Below are 18,976 nucleotides of genomic sequence, written 5' to 3' on the forward strand. Positions count from 1 at the left end.
CATTAGGGAACCAGCAGTTAGCGTAATGGCTATGTCGCTGGACTCCCACGTAGTTGACCGCGGTTCGCGTCCCGGACCCAGTGGCTTAGAACTCATGCCGGGCGCGTGTGCGTGCATGCCCAAGATCCCGAGAGGAGAATGGAGGAGAAGGTATTGCGACATGACCACCTCCCCTGGGGGGTGATTTCTTGCTTTCTGTCTTTATGTCTCTCTCTGGCTGGCTGGCGAGTGCACGCTCCCTATAGCGAAAACCTTTCCAAAAAAAAATGCATTAAAAATACCTATTTGATGACTGCAGTAAGATATATAGCCTCAGCTATGTGCTACTTTATAGTATACTCATTCTACTCACTGAGGTTTATGCCTAAAGTCAGACTTGTGTTCATGGATATTTATATATCAGCTGTGCTTGCTATTGAAAATATTTAGATTAATTAAGATCTTTAGTGAATCAATAAAATGTGGGGAGAAAAGGCATAGAAAGCAACCATAGATACCAGAGACAGTGTGAGAGGAGGGTGGGAGATGGCAGAGGGTGAGAGATAGGGAATCAAGGATGGGGAAAAAAGCAAAATATACAGGAAACAAAAAATGGAAAATTATTTGTTGATGATAACATGTATGTTGATGTGCTTGATTGAGCCAATATACAGTGTATTCTGGATGGAAAATCTCATTTGGTATGTTGTAATGTACAGTGAATGAATATAAATAAATTCAAATATTTTTTTAATTACCCATATTTAGATATTTCTGTTAGTAATGCAAAAACAGACAGAAGTTGGTGCTGTGAGTAGGATTGCATGGCTACAGATAGTGGAAAATGTGGAAGCAACTTTGGAACTGGGTATATAGGCAAGGAGAAAGCTAGGGAAAGCATAGATTTTATTTGGACCTTGGAAGAACTGTTTGGAAATGAACTGGAATTCTTTAGCAATTGCATAAGCAACTGTGACCATGATAGTGATAGAGATACGGACAGTGAAGGACATTTGAGGAGACCTCAAAGAAAAATGAGGAATGAATTTTTTTTTTTTAAGAGATTTTTTTGCTATAGGTTGTGTGTGTTCATCAAAGAGACAGAGGACAGAAAGCAAGAAATCACCCCTCAGGGGTGATGGCCACACCACAATCACTTCTCCATTCTTTAGGATTTGGGGCACACACACACACACACACACACACACACAGGTGCCTGGTGTTGAGTTTTTTTGTTTTTTGTTGCTGGTTGTTTTTTTAAAATTTGCTATAGGGCGCATGTGCTCACCAGAGAGAGGGAGATCAAGAGAGAGACAGAAAGTGCGAAAGCATCCCCAGAGGGTATGCCAATGCCACACTCGCCTTCATCCATTCTTCTCTTGGGATTTTGGGCACACACGCACACATACCTGATGTGTTTTTCAAGCCACTGGGTCCAGGACTTAAGCCACACAGTTGGCTATGTGGGATCTAAGTGCCTTAAACACCAAGCCATCATGCAGGCCTGGAGCTTATATCTTGATTGAGAAGAAAGTCACATGAGCACACAAATATTTGTTTACACCCCTACCCTCACCCAACGTTGAATTTTAAGCCACTGGGTCCAAAACTCGAACTGCAGTTGACTACGTGGGAGTCCAGCGATGTAACCATTACTCCTTCTGTAACCATTACTCCATCTGCCAGTCCCATGGAACAAAATGATTTAAAGGCAGAATTGATAATGAAAAGAGAGACAGGATGGAAAATTCTGAAAAATTCATATTCTGGCCATGTGGCAAAGAATGAAAAGACATGTTTGGCAGAGGAAAGTGTGGCAGAGAGCATGACTGCTTAACAGATTATTACATCTGATAGAAGAGATCCAACTGGGGACCAGGAGATGGCATAATGGTTACTTCGCTGGACTCCCATGTAGTTGGCCACGGTTTGAGTCCTGGACCCAGCGACTTAAAACTCACGCTGGGCTCATGTGCATGTGTATCTCATATCCCCATAGGAGAATGGAGGAGAAGGGATTGTGGTGTGACCACACACACACCTACTCTCCCCTCTCCTCCACCGAGGGGGTGATTTTTCGCTATCTGTCGCTGTCTCTATAGCCTATAGCAAAAATCTCTATTAAAAAAAAAGAAGAGGTCCAGGTGAAAATGATCAGGACAATGAGAGAAACCCTGAGAGGATTGTCCCCCACGCCCCCCCCCCCAAGCTCATCACAAGCTCAGCAGTCTGGGAGTGCAAAACAATTTCTGGGAAAGGGTCAGGGTGGGCATGCTGTCCTTCACGGCCCGGAGTTCCCTACATCCCTGTATAGTACCCAGTTGCTCCAGCTCTGATTCCAGTAGCCCTGGTGAAGCTGCTGCTCAGGAGGGCACAGGCTGTAGGCCTTAGCCTAAGCAGTATCTGTATCTGTGTGTGGGCTCCACCTGGTCCTAATTCTGCAGCAGAGCAGAATGCTACAGCTGTGAGGGCACGGCAGCCTCCTAGAATTCAAAAGGTGGCTCAGAAGGCCTGATGAGACCTGTCATAGGCACTGAGCCATTGAGAGAGCTTTCATTGGAATATAGCAGCGTGCAAGTGTGGGGTAAAAGCAGGTAGTACCCACCAGGAGAGCTGTACCTAGTGAAGCTGCAGAAGTGGGATCAACCTTAAGACCCCAGAACTGTGGAGCTGACTGCATGCAGCTACAGCCTGAAAGAACTGCAGGCATGAGATTCCAGATGGAAAGAACTGAAGCATGGACTGAGCCCAGCAAGGTAAGGGAGATGAAGTTGCTTGATGCTTTGGGAGCCCCCCTCAGTTCGTCCAGGGTGCAGTACGTGGAGTTCCAGAATTGAATGTTCTGGAACTGAACCTGAGTTTTGGACTTGCTGTGGGCCTGTTATTCCTTTCTTCTGATGAAATAGGCATTTCTACCCTGTACGTGCTCCACGGTTATATTTTGGGAGCATGTAATTTGTTTTGATTTTACAGGCTGATAGTTGGAAGGAGTTTGCCTTGAGTTTCAGATAAGACTTTAGACTTTAGAGTTAGTGTTAGAACCAGTTAAGCTTCTTAGGCAAGTGGGATGGTTTTGTAGTTGAGAAATACACGAATTTAAAAAAAAAAAAAAAAAAGAAAAAAAAAAAGAAATACACGAATTTTAAGAGCCGGGGTGGAATGTTATGGTTTGTATATGTCCTTCAGACAAGGAGAGAGAGAGAAAAGGGGCCTGAATTCTTTCTGTTTTAAGAGAGATTTTCGCTATAGGGCACATGTGCTTGCTGGAGAGACAAAGAGACCAAAAACGAGGTTAGGGGTGGGTAGATGGCCATGCTACAATCCCTTCTCTATTCTCCTCTCCAGATCCTGGACACATATGTACACTTGCCCGGTATGAGTTTTAAGCCACCGGATCCAGGACTCAAACCATGGTCGAGTCCAGTGATGTAACCATTATGCCATCTGCTGGTCCTTGTTTCAGATTTTTGCCATAGGGTGCTTGTGTTCATCCGAGAGCGACAGAGAGAAAATGAGAAATAACCCCCAGGGGGTATAGCCATGCTGCAATCCCTTTTCCTGCATTCTCCTCCCAGGATTTTGGGCACACACATGCCTAGTGTGTTTTTTAAGTCCACTAGGTTCAGGGCTCGAGTTTTGGAGCCATCTGGGATCCAGTACCTTAGCCATACCACCTGCTGGCCCCGTTTATTTTTAAATTTGCTATAGGGTATATGTGCTCATCAGAGAGTCTGAGAGAGAAAGCCATGTGTTGGAACTTGATTGTATTGTCTGTGTTATAAACGTATTAAGTGAAGACTCAATTCCTTCATGGGGTACCAGGGTGAGGCCTAGTGAGTGGTGGTTGGTTCACGGTGGTAATGTCTATTCATGAGGCAAGTCTTATGAATAGGTTGATGATATTTTACAAGACCCATTAGTTCTAGCTCTTGTGAGAAGAGGTTAGTTCTATTGGGTTGTGAAAGATGGATTGGTCAGGATCTCTCTCTCTCTCTCTGCATGTGCTCTCCATCCTCTGTGCTTTGGTTAGCCGTGCTGTAGGTATAGGACTTTGGACTTTCCAGCGACCACAATTGTAAGTTTGAAAATAAACTTCTATCTTCTTTATAGAATCACTCATACTCAGATATTTCTGTTAGCAATGTAAAAATTAACTAAGACACCTCACATATTTCAGTAAGTTTGCAGTCCCATGGCTTTATGTAAACTTTTGATGTGTTCCTCTATTATTAGTTGGTCATTTGTTACTATATATTTTTAAGTTAAAGTTTTAAAAAAAATTGTTATAGTGTGAGTGTACTCACCAGAAAGGAAAGTGAGAAAGCACTCCCCAAGGGGATGGCCATGTTGTAATCACTTCCTCTTCATTGTCCTCTCTGGATTTGGGGCACATCTGCCTCAAGCCACCAGGTTTAGGACTCAAATCATGAGATCAGGTATGTGTGAGCCAGACACCTTAACCACCATGCCATTGACTTGCCTAAAAATCAAGTTTATATTCAAGAGTTATCAGCCATTTTAGAAAGTAAAGACACAAAATTTGAGAAAATAGTTAAAATTTTACAATATCAGCTCTAGCAATAGTCTCCCTATTTCTACAGGGGATACATTCCAAGACCCCCAGCTGATGCCTAGACTTCAGAAAGTACTGAGTCCTTTCTGTACAGCATGTGTTGTCCTATACATACCTCTGATAAAAGTGTGATTTATAAATTAAGCACAATAAGAGATTAATAACAATAACTAGTAATAGAATAGTAATAACAATATGCTAACATCATTACTCTTATTGTGCTTTGGGGTCAGAATTAAGTAAAGTAAGGGCTACTTGGACACAAACACCGAGATATTCACAGTCTATCTGTTAACCCAGAAGACTGCTAAGTGACTAAAGGGCAATAGTGTACATGGTGTGGATATGCTGGACAAAGGAGATGCACCTGGCCCAGGTGGTGCATGATTGCATGATATTTCATTACACTACTTAGAATGGTGTGCAATTAAAATGTGTGAACTGTTTATTTCTGGAATTTTCCATTTAATATTTTAGGACTGCAGTTGACCTCAGGTAACTATAACCAGAGAGAGTAAAAGCATGGATAAGGGGAAATCTGCCATATTAAGATATGTTTTCTTGGAAACTCATTGACCTTTCAAAGTTGTTTTATTAAGCTATTGTTACAAAAAGGGGACATAGTTGTTAAGAGCATGGAATCTACAGCTGCAGTAACTAGGTTCTAATCCCAACGCCACTAAATACTAGTGTGAAATTGGGACAAGTTGTTTGACTCTTAAGGTATTTCTTCATCTGTAAAATGGGGATGATAATTGTATTTAGCTCATAGAGTTATTGTGAGGATCAAGCAAATTAATATGTATACTAAGTGTTTAGAGAGCCTGGCTCATAAGTGCTATATAAATGTTAGCTATTATTATTATAACTCATTGTTAAGACCATTAACAATTATTGTCAAGAATACAAATTGGGTCATTGGAAAAGTCATGACATATTTTTCTATTTTTTTAATGCAAAAATGTGTCATGACTTGCCCAATGACCCAATAGTACTAGTTATTTTATATTAGTGTTCAGAATTTTTAAAAAACTATTTCATCAGGAAATTGTAATATTCCCCATATACAATTTTCAAAGGGTTTTAAACATGTTAGAATCAAATGTTTTCCTGAAAAAACATATCTCCAGTTTTAGAATGAACACCAAGAAAATTTGTATGTAGAAATCTACTTCACATTATCTTTTTCCTTCTGTAAATACTTAGGTGCCTGCTATGCATAAAAGAGTATGCTAAGGGGGACCAACAGTTAGCATAATGGCTGCATGTTGTAATCACTTCCTCTTCATTGTCCTCTCTGGATTTGGGGCACATCTGCCTCAAGCCACCAGGTTTAGGACTCAAATCATGAGATCAGGTATGTGTGAGCCAGACACCTTAACCACCATGCCATTGACTTGCCTAAAAATCAAGTTTATATTCAAGAGTTATCAGCCATTTTAGAAAGTAAAGACACAAAATTTGAGAAAATAGTTAAAATTTTACAATATCAGCTCTAGCAATAGTCTCCCTATTTCTACAGGGGATACATTCCAAGACCCCCAGCTGATGCCTAGACTTCAGAAAGTACTGAGTCCTTTCTGTACAGCATGTGTTGTCCTATACATACCTCTGATAAAAGTGTGATTTATAAATTAAGCACAATAAGAGATTAATAACAATAACTAGTAATAGAATAGTAATAACAATATGCTAACATCATTACTCTTATTGTGCTTTGGGGTCAGAATTAAGTAAAGTAAGGGCTACTTGGACACAAACACCGAGATATTCACAGTCTATCTGTTAACCCAGAAGACTGCTAAGTGACTAAAGGGCAATAGTGTACATGGTGTGGATATGCTGGACAAAGGAGATGCACCTGGCCCAGGTGGTGCATGATTGCATGATATTTCATTACACTACTTAGAATGGTGTGCAATTAAAATGTGTGAACTGTTTATTTCTGGAATTTTCCATTTAATATTTTAGGACTGCAGTTGACCTCAGGTAACTATAACCAGAGAGAGTAAAAGCATGGATAAGGGGAAATCTGCCATATTAAGATATGTTTTCTTGGAAACTCATTGACCTTTCAAAGTTGTTTTATTAAGCTATTGTTACAAAAAGGGGACATAGTTGTTAAGAGCATGGAATCTACAGCTGCAGTAACTAGGTTCTAATCCCAACGCCACTAAATACTAGTGTGAAATTGGGACAAGTTGTTTGACTCTTAAGGTATTTCTTCATCTGTAAAATGGGGATGATAATTGTATTTAGCTCATAGAGTTATTGTGAGGATCAAGCAAATTAATATGTATACTAAGTGTTTAGAGAGCCTGGCTCATAAGTGCTATATAAATGTTAGCTATTATTATTATAACTCATTGTTAAGACCATTAACAATTATTGTCAAGAATACAAATTGGGTCATTGGAAAAGTCATGACATATTTTTCTATTTTTTTAATGCAAAAATGTGTCATGACTTGCCCAATGACCCAATAGTACTAGTTATTTTATATTAGTGTTCAGAATTTTTAAAAAACTATTTCATCAGGAAATTGTAATATTCCCCATATACAATTTTCAAAGGGTTTTAAACATGTTAGAATCAAATGTTTTCCTGAAAAAACATATCTCCAGTTTTAGAATGAACACCAAGAAAATTTGTATGTAGAAATCTACTTCACATTATCTTTTTCCTTCTGTAAATACTTAGGTGCCTGCTATGCATAAAAGAGTATGCTAAGGGGGACCAACAGTTAGCATAATGGCTGTGTCTCTGGACTCCCATGTAGTCGACCGCAGTTCAAGTCCCGGATCCGGCAGCTTACACTCACACCGGGCGCGTGTACATGCGTGCCCAAGATCCCGAGAGGAGAATGGAGGAGAAGGGATTGCGGTGTGGCTATACCCCCTGGGGGGGTGATTTCTCGCTTTCTGTCTCTGTCTCTCTCTTTCTGGCAAGCATATGCGCCCTATAGCAAAAACCTCTCCAAAAGAAAAGAAAAGAAAAAAAATGTATGCTAAGGACTCTGGTAATAAAAGAAAGAATCACATATAGATCTTGGTGACACTTATTGGCTAACAGAGGACATATAAATACAAATAAATAACTCTGAGCAAGAGGTGTAGATAAGATACTCATAGGATCTTATAAGGACGAGATTATTCCTCACTAAAGGAATTGGGGAAAATTCTTAAAGGAACTTATATTTGAATTGTGCCTTGAAGAGTGAAGAAGACTTATACAAAGAAACTTCAAAAAGTTCAAGAAAAGTGGAATTAAAAGATAAACATACGGGGCCAGCAGGTAGCATGGTGGTTAAGGTGTTGGACTCCCACATGGCCAACCATGGTTTGAGTACAGGACCCAATGGCTTACTTTCTCTCTTTCTCTCCCTGTCTCATTCTGGTCAAAGTAAAAATAAGTAAATAGATGAATGAATAAATAAATAAATATATTTTTTAAAAAAAGGTAAGCATAAAAAGCAAACTTTATTTCTCAGAGTAGCTTTATGCAGTTCAAGACATTTTTGTAAGTGATGATAACTAGTTATTTAGTTCATCCCTAAAGAACTGAGGGCTCTGGTCATTTAACCATGTCAATGCACGGTTTTTAAAACTATTAACTGAAGAAGAATAGGTGCACTGTATAGTCTTTTTAAAATTAGGAAACAAAAAAGGAGTCAGAAAGAGTCAAATATGGACTATAATGTGGATTCCTGGAGAAAACTCTCTCCATTTGGGAACATTGGTGTGCTGGAGAAGAACTCTCTGGTGTAGCTTGCCTGGACATTTTTCTGCTAAAATTTCAGCTTTCTTAAAGCATTCCCAGAATAAGCAGGTATCATTGCTTGACCCTCCAGAAAGTTAAGAAACAAAATGCCTTGAGCGCTAGCAACAAAACAAAACAAAACAAAACAAAAAAAACTCTGGCCATGATCTTCGGTATTGACCAGTCTATACTTGCTTTGATGGACAACTTACTACTCCTGGTAGCCATTGCTTTGTGCTTTGTCATCAGTATCTACTGGTAAAGCCACGTGTCATCTCCTCTTACAGTTTTCCAAAGAAATGCTTCAGGATCTTGATCGTATTTGTGGAAAATTTCCATTGAAAGCTCTGCTGTTGTCTACAGCTCATCTGGGTGCAACAATTTCAGCAGCTGTCAATCAGGAAGTTGGCTCCACTTTAATTTTTCATTCTGAATTGTGTAAGCTGAATTAATTGAAATGTCTTTGGTGTTGGTTATTGTTTCTGGTGGTGTTTGTCCTTTTCAATTCAGGTATAAACAAGATTAATTTTTTCCTCACAAATTGATGGCATTATCTTCAACATCATCTTGTCCCATCTTAAACCAAATTATCCATTTGCCAACTGCTGTTTCTCTGGGGCACTGTCCTCAAAGACTTTGTAAAACATCAGTACCGTTCTTCCTCCTAAGCTTCACCGTAAGCCTGATGTTTATTTCTACTTCAATTTCAGCAGAATTCGTATTTTTCTGATAGAGGCTGTTTTAAACTGATGCCTTATCCTTCTTAGTGCCTCCAACTAAATCCTGTTCAGACATGTTATAACAAGTTCGTATGAGTTTATTTTGGTGCAAAGAAAATTGAAGCCCACACATGGTTTTTCCATAATATACATTTTCTGTAAACTTTTTGAAGGCTTCTTTATATATGTAGAGACATGAGGTGTCATGTTGCATGTAAAGGAAAGGACTTGCTTTGCTTGGAACATAAGGTACATGATGGGGAAGTAGGCTTATATGATGGTAAGAATATAAAGGGCCTAGGAGACCGAGATGACACTACCTTTTCAGTCCTCAGTGGGATATTGTTAAGGTGTTCAGGGTGTTTTGTTTGTTTTGTTTTGTTTTGTTTTTAATTGAGGTAAAATTTCCGTAACATAAAATTATCCATTTTAAAGTGAGAAAATTCAGTAATATTTAGTACATTCACAGTGTTGTACAACTGCCACCTCTATTTTCAAGACATTTTAATCACCCTAAAATAAAACCCCATACCCTATCAGCAGTTACTCCCCATTTTCCTGGCTTGTGGCATCTGCCACTCTGCTTTCTGTTCTGTGGCACTACTTTTCATATTAATGGAATCATACAGTTGTAGCCTCTCATGTCTGGCTTCTTTCACTTACCATTTTCTAGGTTTATTCATGTTGTAGCATGCATCAGGACATCATTTGCTTTTATGGCTGGTAATATTCCATTGACTGGATATACCACTATTTATCCATTTATCTGGTGATACACACTTGGTTGTTTTGACTTTTTGGGTGTTTTAAATAGTGCTGCAGTTAACACACCTGTACAAGTATTTGATTACCTGTTTTCAGTTTTCTGGATATATATCTGAGAGTGGAATTGCTGGGTCATATAGTAATTTGTGTTTAACGTTTTGAGGACCTACAAATGGTTTTTCACAGCATCCATGCCATTTTACATTCCCAACAATAATTTGCAATGGCTCCAGTTTCTCCACATCCTCACAAACACTCATTTTCTGACTGTTGCTATCCTAGTGGGTGTGAAGTGGTATCTCACTGAAGTTTTTGTTTGTATTTCCCCAGTGACGACTGATGTTGCACATCTTTTCGTGTGCCTATTTGCCATTTGTATATCTTTGGAAAAATGTATATTGAAGTAATTTTTGAATTGTGTTATTTGTCTTTTTGCTATTGGGTTTTACAAGCTCTTTATATATGCTATATACTGGTATGTGATTGCAGATACATGATTTGTGGATATGTATGTTCTCCCACTTTGGTTCACTTTTTCCTTTGTCCAGTTTTACAGAATGGAAGCCAAAGTCATTATTTGAGACTTTTCTTTCTTTTCAACATGGGCATTACCATCTAAGTATTGCTTTTGTGCCATCCACAAAGTTTGATAGGTTGTGTTTTAATTTTCACTCAGTGAAAACTATTTTCTAATCTTCCTATAGATTTCATTTTAGACCCATGGATTATTAGAATTGTATATTTTGGTTCAAAATATTTATGAACTTGCCGTCTTGTTCTCCCTGGGTTTGCAGCTCTGTCTCCTCAACCCAGGGACTCTGTTGTACTCTCTACATTGTTCCTTTTTATGCCAGGGCCTGTAATCTGCCTAAAGGTAATAAGCTGGGGTAAACTGGTTATTTTCCATCTCCAAGAGATTACTTTTCTTTATTGCCTGATATTGAGTACCTCCAAAACTACTGTTTTATACTTTGTCTACTCTTTTTTTTTTTTTTTTCTTCTCTTCATCGGTTTAAGTGGAAGAGTCAGTATGGTCCTTGTTACTCTATCGTGGCTGGGTTCCGAAGTTCCCCTAAGGCTTTACTCTATAATCACCTTGCTTTTTGAGGAAAAGAGAAAAAAGTTCCAAGTCTATGACCAATAGGCTTTGGTACAACCTTTCTGTAAAATCATGTGTGACTGTTTAGTCTGCTTATTTAATACTTCTTGTATATCCAGAACACTATAAAGATTTGTTGTGAGTACTGATTTATAGATTTTTGGAGCCAGACTTCAGATCACTGGGGCCTCCCTAAAACACAGGTGGCCATCGATAGACTGTAAATCAGTTTTCACTCTTAATTGATAGTCATTCTGCAAACTTGGTTGCGCTTCTACTTGTACCATCTGGGTAAAGTTGTAGTTAAAGAAAATTTACTCTCTAAAGATCTAAATAATATATGGGGCTCCCCAACATAGGGAATTTACTATGATTTGAGGTTATTTCTGAAACACTGACAACCTTTCTATTACAGTTCAAAGAAGTGCTGTGTGATTGTTGTTTTTTTTTTTTCTTCTTGAAGATTTATTTGATATTTAAAGGGAGAAAACTCCCTGTTTTATCTGGATAAAGAGGCCAATATTTTTATGACAGCAAGAGAAAAAGAGGGCTAACCAAAGTTGGAAAACATCATAGATTTGGGACCAGGAGGTGGCGTGGTAGTTGAGGCAGCTGCATTCCACATGGCTGACCGTGGTTTGAGTCCCAGACCTAGCAGGTTGCTTTCTCACTTTCCTTCTCTCCCTGTGTCTCTCTCTCTGGTCAACTTCAAATAAATAAATAAATAAATAAATAAATTAAATAAATAAAATAATAACAATGAATAAAGTTAAATAAAAAATAATTCTTTAAAAAACCGTAGATTTAAAATATGTTTTTAAGCATTTGCTGTTTGTATATCACTAAATCAGCTATTGAACAATGGGATATCAGATAATAAATTGGCCTTTTTTTCAGGGGGATAGACATTCACTAAGAATTTCTTGTTTTGTTTTGAGAGATTTGCTATAGGGTGCATGGGCCCACCAGAGAGACAGACAGAAAGCAAGAAATCATCCCCCAGGTGGATAGCCACATTGCAGTTCCTTCTCCATTCTCTTCTTGGGATTTTGGGCACACACGCACACACACAGGCATGAATTTTAAGCTGCTGGGTCTGGGACTCGAACAGCAGTCAACTACATAGGAATCCAGAGACATAACCATTACACCGTCTGCTGGTCCCTGTTCACTAAGAATTCTTATTTTCAGGACCAGAAGGTAGTGTGGTAGTTAAGACCCTGGACTCCCACATGGCTGAATGTGGTTCAAGTCCCACACCCTGTGGCTTGAAACTCACAATGAGTATGTGTGCATGTGTTTCTCAAGTCGCAAAAGGAGAAGGGAGTAGACGGGTTGTGGCATGGCCATTTCTCCAGGGACTGATTTCTCACTTTCCCTCTCTGTCTCTCACTCTCTCTCTCTGGAGAGCACACACACACTATAGCAAAGACCTAAAAAAAAAAAATCTTATTTTCATTATTCTTTTTGTTTTATTTTGTTTTCCTAGTAACAGGGTCTTGCTATATTTCCCATGCTGATCTCAGACTCACAGTCCTCTTGCCTCAGCCTCCTAAGTAGCTGGGACTACAGGTGCACCACTGCACCTGGTTTTTTTTTTTTTTTTAAGTTTATTTCTTCTGGGGGAGACAGAGAGAACCTCAAACAGAGTCTCATTGCTATGATAAACCCTCACTGTCAGTCAACTTGAGATAATGAACAAATGTGTCCTGGCTCCTTGGTCACTATATATGAACCTGTAACCTTCTCATGAGGGTCAGCCTTGTAGAGTATTTCATTCTACCACTGTGCCATCATCTGGACCCCTTCTTTTTCTTTTTCTTTTTCTTATTTTTTTTTTTAACTTCTGTAAGGTACATGCATTCAACAAAGAGAGGGAGAGAGAGGAAGCACTCCCTTATGGGGTTCAGTCATGCTACAATCCTTTCTTCTCCATTTTTTTACATCCTTCTGGGATTTGAGACATTCATACATGTGCCCAGCATGTTTTTCAACATATGGGCTCTAACTCCCTGAACCACTATGCTACAGGCTGGCCCTTATTTTTATTACTTTTAATGTATTTTAGAAGTGATGGTTCTTGTTGGCCAGCAGGTGGCATGGTGGTTAAGGCACTGAATCCCAAGTGGCAGACTGCAGTTCAAGTTCTGGACTCAGTACCTTAAAAAATACGCCAGGTACATATATGTGTATGCCCAGAATCCCAAGGGGAGAATGGAAGAGAAGGGATTGTGGCATGACCATACCTCCAGGGGATGATTTCTCACTTTCCCTCTCACTGTCTCTTTTTGGCAAGTGCACACACCCTATGACAAAAATTATAAAAAAAAAAAGTGATGGTTCTTGCAAAGAAAACATGCAGAAATTCTAACTATGAAAAATATTCGTTTACATTAAGTTTACGAGTGACATAGGAAAATACTTTTCTTTTTTTTAAATATATTTTTAAATTTAATTTTAATTTTTTATACATTCAATCATATACATCACTTAGCTTATAAAGTGAATGTTCCAACATGAATATATTTCTCACTAGTCCACTTGGGGATACTATACACATTATCATCAACAGATAATAACCCATTTCTGTGTCTCATAAATGTCTTATTTCTCTATTTTTCTCCTCAGTGTCTTTCCTCAGACTCTTTTCCTTCTCCCGTCCTTTTTCCACACTGTATCCAGTATCTATAACCATTTTCTATGTTTCTATACTCCCTAGTCTTTAAGTTTCAGCCACAGAGTGTGAACAGTTGGTATATATTAAGTGGAGACATACAATGTCTCTCCTTCATAGCCTGGCTTGCTTCACTCAGCAGTAAATCTTCCATATTCAACCACTTTCATATGCCTTTGACTGTTTGTATGTTTTCCTTAAAGAGTTGTTTATTTAGCTCATGGAAAATACCTTCCTTAAAAATTATTTTTTACCAATTTGTTTATTTTTAACTTCCAGAGAGTGCATGTGCTCATCAAAAAGAAACAGAGAGAAGGAGAGGGAAAACACAGCCCCCAAAAGGCCATGGTCAGAGCAAAGTCCCTTCTCTACCATCTCTCCATCTTGTTGGAATTTTGGATGTATACATACATGCACCCAGTATATCTTTCAAGCAACCTGGGCCAGGATTCAAACCACATTTGGCCCAGGGGGACCAGACTCTCTTAACCATTGGAGTATGGGTTGCCTCTATTTATTTAGTGTATGTATGTTTGAAAAAGTGATAGTTGGGACAAAGAGATACAGAGAAATAGAGGGAGGATTTTAGACAGAGTCTTCTCCTTACCCTCTCCTTCTCCAGCCTGTCAATTAGCCAGCATTACAGGTTCCTGCCACTGAGCCTGGCCTATTCTAATTGGTCTGGGATCTGAATCTAGACTTCCGTGTCTGTGGTCCTAGCCTCAAACACCCTACTGCTCACACCACCTTAGCTGGGCATAATTATTTTTTAGTTGATACATACTAATTGTATGTATTATATTAATGGTTTATAGTGTGATATTTCCATGGTATACAAAGTGGGATGATTAAATCAAGGCAGTTAGCATGTTCATCTTGTGAAGTATTTATCACTGCTCTATGTTGAGAGCAGTCAAAATCTCCTCTAGCTATTTTGAAATATACAGTAAATTATTGTTAACTATAGTCACCTTATGTGCTATAGAATACTAGAACTTAGTCTCATGACTAAATTATTTTTATGCATTAGTTTTTGCTACAGTGCACATATGCTTGCTGGAGACAGAAATAGAAAGAGAAAGTAAGAAAGTACCCTCCAGGGGTATATGGCCATGCTGCATTCTTTTTTCTCCATTCTTCTCTTGGGATACATACACATAGGCCTGGTATATTTTTCCAGCTGCTGGGGCTGGGACTCAAACCACATAGTTTGAGTGGGATCTAGCCTCCTTTACCTCCACACAACCTACTAGCCCTACTTTTATTTATCTTGATGAGTACCAAAGATGTAGTCTTTCACATAAGTCTTATTTAATAAGTATTTTCCCATTTTATTTTTAGTATTTTCCCATTTTTATGAATCAGTCACATAACTGCCAAGCAAAGCTTTTATGAAATAACAGGTATTATTTCACTATTATAATATTTAAGATAAAAACAGAATCTGTTATAGGTAACTGGAGAAGCATAATTGTAGATGAATATATAATTTCTTTTAGCTTTCTTAAAATACTGAAAATAGATTTTTCTTTCTGGATTATTTAAGGTCTGGAAACATCCAATAAGTTGTCTATAGTGTAGTTTGGTAGATAAATATTCTAAATAACAGAAAACAAAACAAAGTAAAGCCCCACTAAGTGCCAAGCTGAAAGGTCCAGATCCTAACTATCATAGATAGCAGTTTATTGCTTAGAGAAGTCTCTGAGCTGAGCTGTTTTAGTCAGGACAGGTGGCTAGGGCTGAAAAGAGAGTGTTTTGAGTTAGAAAGTGGCAGGTGTGCTTGTACAGTGGCAGGAATGTTAGCTGTATATTGCGGATACTGCAGTGTAATGAGAGTCTGTCAGACATTTACTGAAAACCGAAAAAGTAAACAGAGTCAGAATGAACCCTGTAGTATGGTGGTTAAGTGCATAGGGAGCCAGATCCCACAGGCCTGACTATGGTTCACATTCTGGCTCACTGGCTTAAAAATACACTACACATGTGTGTGTGTGCATGTCCCAGATCCTGACAGGAGGGAAAAAATGGAGGATTTGACACATGGAAAAAGGTCATATGAAGACAGAAACAGAGATCAGAGCTTGCTACCATAAGACAAAAGTCCAAGGACCCATCAGAAGCTGTAACAGGAAAGGACGGATTTCTCTGAGAGCTTTTGGAGAAAGTGTGGCTCTGCTGATGGCTTGATTTCAAGCTTGTGGCCTTCACAACTGAGAGAGAATACATTTCTGTTGCTTTAAGCCACTGAGTGTGTGGGCCACAGAAAGTGAGTACAGATATATGTTCACTTTTTTAAAAAGAATGATTTTATTTAACTTTATTCATTCATTCATTCATCCATTCATTCATTCTAGTTTGACCAGAGAAGGACAGAGTGAGAGAGAGAAAGTGAGAAAGCAAGCCACTGGGTCTGGGACTCGAACTGCAGTTGGCCACATGGGAGTCCAGTGCCCTTAACCACCATGCCACCTGCCAGTCCTTCATTTATCTTGTATATATTCACTTATCTATTTTTAAAAGTCAGTAGTGGCATAGAAGATTTAAACAACATGCTTAATGACTTGAATCTAATCATTGTATATTGAGCAGTCTACCCCTAAACTGTAAATTAAAATGTTCAGGTACAAAAAAAAAAAAAGAAAAAGAAAGAGATGGAGGAAAAATTGTAATGTAACTATGTTCCATTAGGGGGTGCATTTGCTCTCTCTCTTTCTCTGGCAGGCACACACATCTCTGTCAAGAAAAAAAATAGAAACAAACAAAACAAAAACACCAAGTCAAAGCAAGCAAAGCAAAAGGAATTTATTTGGGCATAAACTGTGGCTGGTGGCTGGCAACTTGGTTGAGCATAGTTCAGGTAGCCCCAGACATGCTCACTAAAGCCTTAGAAGCCTCAGGTTTTAAAGGCAAAAACCTTAAGCAAGAGGGGAGGAAGAGGGGATTATACCAGATCTTTTAGGGCAAGTGTCCTTGGTTACCAAGATCAATAATGAGGATAATGTCAGTTGAAGGGTGGAATGGCAATCTCTGGGCAGATATCCTTGCAGAAGTAATCCTTGTGTCAGGTTGCAGTGGTATTTTGCAAGGCTGTGATCCTGGAGGTTGTTTAGATAACAGCTTTTGTTATCAGGCATTTAGCACGAGAAAATGTCTCTGTGACCTTCCCAGTTCTGTTTTGCCAGAGTTGACACAAATTAACTCCATTTTGATTTTCGAAAACTTTTCAGGGTGCACAAGAAAGTAGATGGAGATTCGGTGGAACAGTAGGTTGGGGTCAGATAGAAGATTCTGAGTTCTTTGGACTTATGCTTTATATGAGAAGACAGTGAAAATGGGGAAAGTCATTGAAGATAGTTTGTATAGGAGAAAGCAAGGAACCAGGGAACAAAGTGGGAGGATGGAGAGAGAAGAGTCAAAGATTTCCAACTGGGACAAAAAATGATACTATTATTACAAACAAAAAAAAGTCAGAAGGGAGAGATTGAATGAAGTGATGCCAGAGATCCCTGAAACTTTTTCTAGAAATTCTTACTTTTTCTGTACTGACTGGACAGTATTTTCATGCATTCTTTTTCTCCTTTAGGGGTTGAGCCTGGCAGAACAGCTCTGGAACGTGGAAGGACAGTTTGAAGTCTGGAGGTCATCTGCCCCAGTCCCTTCTTCTTATAGATAACCAAATCGAGGGCTTCAGGTACTGACTTCCCTGAGAGCTAAACAGCTAGTCCTGTCTTTTGGTATTGCTTTTCTGAAATTCTTGTAGTAAAGGCTACTGTATCAATCCTGCTTGTTGGCAATGTCAACACTGAGTTTTCCTGCCATATATCAGTTATTGACTTGATTCCTCAAGTCGTTTTCCACCTTCTAAACACAAGATGTATTCATAGTTATGGGACCAGCAGTTGGCATAATGGCTATGTTGCTGGACTCCCATGTAATCAACTGTGGTTCAAGTCCCAGACTTGGTGGCTTAAACTCACACTTGGTGCATGTGTGTGCATGCCCAAGATCCCGAGAGGAGAATGGAGGAGAAGGGATTGTGGCATGGTCATCCCCCGGGGAGTGATTTCTCTCTTTCTGTCTCTCTGTCTCTCTCTGTCTTTCTGGAGAGTGCACACACCATATAGCAAAAACCTCTCAAAAAAAAAGATGGATTCATAGTTAAACTAAGTCCAGCTAATCTTGTTTTCCTTTTAGTCAGACACCTAGTTGCAAATCTTTTCTGGGTATGCTGAACCTGGCCTGGGTGAAAAGGATCTGCTTTCTTAATATGTGTCCAAGCTATTGGAGGGTAAGGCAATGTTCCATGTTAACTTAGGATGAGGATGAATATATATATATATATTTTTTTTGGCCTTGGAGTGGGTGTGCTTGCTGAGGAGAGACAGAGAGAAAGGGAGAGAGAAAGTAAGAAATCACTCCCCAGGGGAATGGCAACATCACAATTCCTTCCCCTCCATTGATCTTGGGCACACAGACTTGCATGCCTGGCATAACTTTGAAGCCACTGGGTCCCAACTGTGGTCTGCCACATGGGAGTCTACCTACACCAGCTATACCATCTGCTGGCCTGAAGAGTGAGATTTTTTTTTTTTGGTATAGTTTGCAAGCGCTTGCTAGAAAGACAGAGACAGAGAGATAGAAAGCAAGAAATCATCCCCCAGGGGGGATAGCCACACTGCAACCCCTTGGGATATTGGGCACACACGCTCACGCGCCAGGCGTGAGTTTCAAGCCACCTGGCCTGGGACTGGAACCGTGGTCGGCTATATAGGAGTCCAGTGACATAGCCATTACGCCAACTGCTGGTCCCAGAATGAGGATTCTTATTGGGGATCTTGTCCACCCTTGGTGAAGACCAAAGACATGCGATAGGATTCGAAGTGACTTCTCATGCATAGAATTCTGAATTTACGTGTGGCTGCTACTCTTCCTGGGGAGGAGGCTAGTAACCCCAATGCATGAACTCCATTTTTTTCTGATTTCACCCAACCCCTATGCCTTAGCCCAAACCTAGGGAGTGCCTCCCTTTTTCCCTCTCAAGCCTCTTTCTTCACTTTACCCGTCTGGGGCTCGCTCTCATTTTCTGCCTTCATCTTTTCCAGCCCTTCCTCCCCAAGGGTCACAAATCTAAAGCCCTCACCCCATCCCCTTTTGTTTACTTAGGGCTTCCGCGGACACCTGCCTTCAGCTCTGGGTTCCACAGCCCGGATATCCCCGCGGGTGGAGCCTAGCAAGCCTGGATCCGCCCCCTCGGTGTGGGTGTGGCCTCGGCTGCAGCAGCGCCAACGATTGGCGAGGGCGGTGCTTGGTGAGGGCGGGGCCTGTTGCAGGGGTGGGGCCCAGAGGTTGGGTGAGGGCGAGAAATACAGCGCGAAGGGCGCCGCTGGAAGCGGGTGGCGCGGCGGGGC

At 39.9% G+C, this 18,976-nt stretch overlaps 1 protein-coding gene across 2 annotated transcripts in view; it reads left to right on the plus strand.

Annotated features, from left to right (window-relative positions):
- The window catches only part of SGK3 (serum/glucocorticoid regulated kinase family member 3), a 135,385-nt gene that overhangs the window by 28,317 nt on the left and 88,092 nt on the right, over nt 1-18,976 (plus strand). For both annotated transcript variants that reach the window (XM_014588587.2, XM_014588588.2), the window contains exon 2: nt 17,152-17,259. The gene's annotated coding sequence lies outside the window, so the exon portion shown is untranslated. The remainder of the gene's footprint in view (nt 1-17,151; nt 17,260-18,976) is intronic.

This window comes from Tupaia chinensis, unplaced genomic scaffold (genome assembly GCF_000334495.1).
Source record: "Tupaia chinensis unplaced genomic scaffold, TupChi_1.0 Scaffold000288_2, whole genome shotgun sequence".
Classification (NCBI taxonomy): Eukaryota; Metazoa; Chordata; class Mammalia; order Scandentia; family Tupaiidae; genus Tupaia; species Tupaia belangeri.